The 5,958-nt window shown below is 52.3% G+C and overlaps 1 protein-coding gene across 5 annotated transcripts in view; it reads left to right on the top strand.

The window, feature by feature from the left end:
* LOC123766935 (rootletin) overlaps positions 1-5,958 on the top strand; it is a 217,353-nt gene that overhangs the window by 134,585 nt on the left and 76,810 nt on the right. The window lies entirely within an intron of this gene.

The raw sequence follows: 5,958 nt of genomic DNA, 5'->3' as shown, positions 1-5,958 counted from the left end.
TCAAGATCCATTGTGGTCGAACAAAAGTCGTCAGTGAAGCAAACGTCATCAGTTGTGAGTCGTGTGTAAACCTTTTTCATTCATAAACAGCTGAGGGTTTGGCGGGTGCATGGAATGGACTCTGGGCCTTTGTTTATGAGGACGGGCTGGTGTATGAGGACGGGCTGGTGTATGAGGACGGGCTGGGTTATGAGGACGGGCTGGGTTATGAGGACGGGCTGGGTTATGAGGCCGGGCTGGGTTATGAGGGCGGGCTGGGTGAGAGCCCCGTGCTCGTAACTCAGGAGGGAGTTAGTTATAATTATCCTGATATTTTCCATTTATATTTTGTGTACGTGTTCACCTGAGTCTACTTAAGGAAACTGATCTTCAACTCCTGGGTCCCGGCTCTCAACCTTCAGTGGATTACTGGGCTGGTCTCGACGAATCCCATGAGGTGTATTGTAGGGAGTTTGTCAGTGCTAATATATTTTGTGAGGCATTTGGCCAGGCTGCTGACATAGCTACTGAAGCCCCGAAATCATCCCAAGATAACCTCAAGATAACCCCTGTGGCTCTCGTGTCTGCTACAACATCGTCATTAAAATAGTTCCTTCCGTTGGCGTTGGCGTTGGAGGAGGAGGTATTGGGGGTGGTAAGAATTAATTACTAACACCGCCTGGTAAGCCTTTGACTGTCACCCGCGTCGGTGATGTCTCTGGCGGTCTGCGTGAGGGACCTGCCTTCCTTGCTGCCTCTCGGCTGCCTTCTCAATGCCCACCATACAACACAGTTCGCGTGTCTGCGGCCGCTCCTCCTCGTTTATTATTGGCCAATTTTTCTAATTCATTTGCATACCGTGAACTGGACACAGTTGTGCTGGAGGAGCCGTCACCGGCGGCAGCACCACCACCACCACCGGCCACACGGGAGCTGCCTCTGGACGCAATTGTACTCTGTTAAGATTGAATGAAGAATAATGAAATAGTTGAGTTGGTGGTGGTGTCTTTGACCCCCCGTCCCTCCCTCCCAGCCTGGCGTGTCATACCCTGGTTTAGTTTTTAATTGGTAAATGTTTTTCCTGTGGAGGTGGACCCGGGCAGAGGACGGAACAGAGACTGGTGTGTGTGTGTGTGTGTACTCACCTATATGTACTCACCTATATGTGCTTGCAGGATCGAGCATTGACTCTTGGATCCCGCCTTTCTAGCTATCGGTTGTTTACAGCAATGACTCCTGTCCCATTTCCCTATCATACCTAGTTTTAAAAGTATGAATAGTATTTGCTTCCACAACCTGTTCCCCAAGTGCATTCCATTTTTCTACTACTCTCACGCTAAAAGAAAACTTCCTAACATCTCTGTGACTCATCTGAGTTTCCAGTTTCCACCCATGTCCCCTCGTTCTGTTATTATTACGTGTGAACATTTCATCTATTTCCACTTTGTCAATTCCCCTGAGTATTTTATATGTCCCTATCATATCTCCTCTCTCCCTTCTTTTCTCTAGTGTCGTAAGGTTCAGTTCCTTCAGCCGCTCTTCATATCCCATCCCTCGTAGCTCTGGGACAAGCCTCGTCGCAAACCTCTGAACCTTCTCCAGTTTCTTTATGTGTTTCTTCAGGTGGGGGCTCCATGATGGCGCGGCATACTCTAAGACGGGTCTCACGTAGGCGTGTGTGTGTGTGTGTGTGTGTGTGTGTGTGTGTGCGTGCGTGCGTGCGTGCGTGCGTGCGTGTGTGTGTGTGTGTGTGTGTGTGTGTGTGTGTGTGTGTGTGTGTGTGTGTGTGTGTGTCGTGGTGGGACGCAGGCAGTGGTGAGGCTGGTGTCGTGTCCAGGAAAGGGGGACAACAGCAGCCTTGATCACATCTGTGCTCGATTGCCCAGACACACACACGAATGGAGACCAGACTTGAGGTGACCTGCAGAAGGCGTGGCTGTGTACACGCGTCTACAGGCACCAGGGGGCCTCAGGGCCGGGGCTCTGGGATGGAGCTCAGAGACGGGGCTCAGGGCCGGGGGCTCAGGGCCGGGGCTCAGTGACGGGGCTCAGGGAGCGCCAGGTTCTTCTGAAGATGTTCGCCCATAACCATAATGAATTGTGATGGAGGTTCGTGTACCGGATTGTAATCGTCATCTGTACAGGACAGAGACAGTTGTTTATTGTCAGTACTTGGGGGGGGGATGAGAGTGAGAGGGAGGCAGATGGTCCGTATAAGAGTGAGGGAGTGTCAACCTGACCATACTGGCTTAGGTCAAGGTTATGTACTGGGGAATATCCAGTAGCACCCCCGCCCCCCCCCCCGGCCAACTGTCAGTACTAGAGGTAGTCTATTTCCCCTGCACCCCCCTCCCCTCCCCCCGTCTCTGTCTCATTTTTTTCCCCCTCGCTGGCTCTGTCTGTCGCCATGTTGGAGTGTTGTGGTTGAGGAAGAAGCGCGTGTCTGTCAGTCACAGAGCGCGGGACGCATCACTCTGCCACAGTCCCCGCTCTCTCTGGCGGGGCCGGCCACCGCTGCCCACCTCCTGGGCCTGCACTCTCTACCCGGCCTGCACATACACGGGCCACCTGTCCCGCTTGCTCGGCCCCTTTACATGCCCTTCCTTCCCATCCATTCCAGTGCCTGGCAGCACCTCCCCGCACCCCCCCCCCTCTCCCGCCCTGACCCGCCCCGACCCGCCCGTCCACACACGAAGCCACCCGAAGCAGAGCTACTATTCCCCCCCCCCCACCTACCCCTGGACACCTTCCCTATCCCCCCCGCACCTACCCCCAGACAAGAGACTATATGGTATAGAGTACAGTGTACCATGGTACTAGTGCCAAGGACCCCGGGGAGTGTCATCACTGGTCGTGGCACTGTCAGCCTCCTGCAAGGTGTGGCACCTTGTGTATGTGCGTTCGAACCAACTTGCGGATGTCATTACATTGACCATATTCAACCCGTTCTCGCAAATTTAATAAGTCAATATTGACTTATTAAATATGTGCATAGGTGACATACTTAACATAATAGTTTCCCTTGAAAAGCTTCATAGAAAACACCGACCTTACCTAACCTACTTAGTATGTTAAGATAAGCAACTTATTGCTTCGTAATTACAATTATTACCTAACCTATACCTATAATAGGTTAAGTAACAATTGTAATTACGAAGCTATAAGATGCTTATTTTAACATACTAAGTAGGTTAGGTAAGGTCGGTGTTTTCTATGAAGCTTTTCAAGGGAAACTATTATGTTAAGTATGTCACCTATGCACGCAACTAATAAGTCAATATTGACTTATTAAATTTGCGAGAACGGGTTGCCATATTGCCAGTTGCGGCTGTGTCAATGCTGAGAGTTCATTACCCTAACGAGAACGGCTGTTACCCGCTTGGAAAGCCAGTTGGCTCAGCTTGTTGGGCTTAGGGCACACCCGGCTACCATAGCAGTTGTTGAAGTACGTCAACCCAGCCAAAGACTCGATGGTCAAGCTGGAATGCCAGAGAGCCTCCAGCTGGAAAAGCCAGAGAGCCTCCAGCTGGAAAAGCCAGAGAGCCTCCAGCTGGAAAAGCCAGAGGGGCCCCAACTGGAAAAGCCAGAGGGGCCTCCAGCTGGAAAAGCCAGAGGGGCCACCAGCTGGAAAAGCCAGAGAGCCTCCAGCTGGAAAAGCCAGAGGGCCCAACAATAGAGACTACTGGTGGAGGAGGAGAAGGAAGGGGCCGCGTCGGGAAGGACTGGTAGAGAAGGGCGAGCTGGGCTCCTGTAATTGTCGCCATTAATTACCGAGGCCGACACGCGAATAGACAGCTGTTTGTGCAGGTGGCACATTCCTTCTTCCTCTGGGCGTGACCCAGTGCCGCGGGCCAGAGGTCGCGGCACTCTCTCTTATCTCTTATATAACCTTAACCTTTCGCACTTCGTCTCTTTATTCACCAGCACCTCATTCACTGGCACTGAACACCTCATTCAGTGACACTGAACACCTCATTCAGTGGCACTGAACACCTCATTCAGTGGCACTGAACACCTCATTCACTGGCACTGAACACCTCATTCAGTGACACTGAACACCTCATTCAGTGGCACTGAACACCTCATTCAGTGGCACTGAACACCTCATTCAGTGGCACTGAACACCTCATTCAGTGTGTGTGTGTGTCTGTGTGTGTGTGTGTGTGTGTGTGTGTGTGTGTGTGTGTGTGTGTGTGTGTGTGTGTGTGTGTGTGTCTGTGTGTGTGTGTGTGTGTGTGTCTGTGTGTGTGTCTGTGTGTGTGTGTGTGTGTGTGTCTGTGTGTGTGTGTGTGTGTGTGTGTGTGTGTGTGTGTGTCTGTGTGTGTGTCTGTGTGTGTGTCTGTGTGTGTGTGTGTGTGTGTGTCTGTGTGTGTGTGTGTGTGTGTGTGTGTGTGTGTGTGTCTGTGTGTGTGTGTGTGTGTGTGTGTGTGTGTGTGTGTGTGTGTGTGTGTGTGTGTCTGTGTCTGTGTGTGTGTGTGTGTGTGTGTGTGTGTAGTGGTCAGTGGGCTATGGCAGGTCTCCACCTTCCTCTTGGTGTGTCTAACTTGACCTCTGTCTTGTGTGCCAAACCTTGCAGCTTATGCAGGTGAGGTCTTGCTAGTGTCGTTGGTTGCACTCCAGTTTGTGATTTGAAGGATGATAGGCATAGGATGACAGGATACCTGATCAACCAGGCTGTGACTCATACGTCAGGCTGCGAGCAGCCGCGTCCAACAGCCTGGTTGATCAGTCCGGCAACCAGGAGGCCTGGTCGACGACCGGGCCGCGGGGACACCAAGCCCTGGAAGAACCTCAAGGTAACCTCCCTGATGTAAATAAATGCTCTGCTAAAACTCCCCTTGACTCGCTCACCACGGCTCTGTGGCCTCATATTGTCATTTACTGTAAAAGAAAACGCTTAATCAAAGCTTAATATAAACAATTGCATATAACAATGGTTTACTTATGCAATGATGCTAAGCAGTGGCTCGAGGGGTGAGACATAGGGGGATGTAGCCATGAGAGCCAGAGTGATGAGGGAGGGAAGGTTATAGTGTCGAGAGCCAGCATCCACATGGGTCAGGTTAGGTGTGAGAGAGGAGGAAGAGGCACTGTGAGTGTGTACCTCACACCTCACAAAGGGGGCTACATTGTACCTGTGTTTACTGCTTATTAGAGGCAGTTCCACTTGCTGTTATCTTGAGCGTTTGTGTGAGAGAGATAAAGACGGAGGGAGGGAGTTAGAGGGGGGGTGGGGGTGGGAAGGAAGGGTGGAAGAGAGAAGGAAAGGGGGGTGGAGGCATAGGCGCTCAGACATCGACCTGGCAATTATCACTAGCGGCGCCGCTACCTCCACCATCCCCTAAGGTGGTGACTCTCGTCTTGTAGCCTCCTCAGCCACCACTCTTGCCTCGTGTCATCCCTTCTCCCCCCTCACCCCACCCTCACTATTCTCCCCCTCCCTCCACCCACCCTCACTATTCTCCCCCACCTCCACCCACCCTCACTATTCTCCCCCACCTCCACCCCACCCTCACTAGTCTCCCCTACCTCCACCCACCCTCACTATTCTCCCCACCTCCACCCACCCTCACTATTCTCCCCCACCTCCACCCACCCTCACTAGTCTCCCCACCTCCACCCCACCCTCACTAGTCTCCCCCACCTCCACCCACCCTCACTATTCTCCCCCACCTCCACCCACCCTCACTAGTCTCCCCCACCTCCACAACCCTCCCTCACTATTCTCCCCCACCTCCACCCACCCTCACTAGTCTCCCCCACCTCCACCCCACCCTCACTATTCTCCCCCACCTCCACCCACCAACCACCCATACCACAATGTCAATCTCCCCCACACCTCCACTCCCCTACCCTGTTCCCCATACAACTGTTCCCGTACGCTAAGAATTTTCCACTTAGATAAATGTTGAAAGGCTTGAAAATCTGTCTGAAGAATGATTATGGACTTTCCAATAAAGGAGATAAACTGGGAGAAAG

The sequence above is a fragment of the Procambarus clarkii genome, chromosome 60 (genome assembly GCF_040958095.1).
Source record: "Procambarus clarkii isolate CNS0578487 chromosome 60, FALCON_Pclarkii_2.0, whole genome shotgun sequence".
Lineage (NCBI taxonomy): Eukaryota > Metazoa > Arthropoda > Malacostraca > Decapoda > Cambaridae > Procambarus > Procambarus clarkii.
This window is presented reverse-complemented; position numbering and strand designations above follow the sequence as displayed.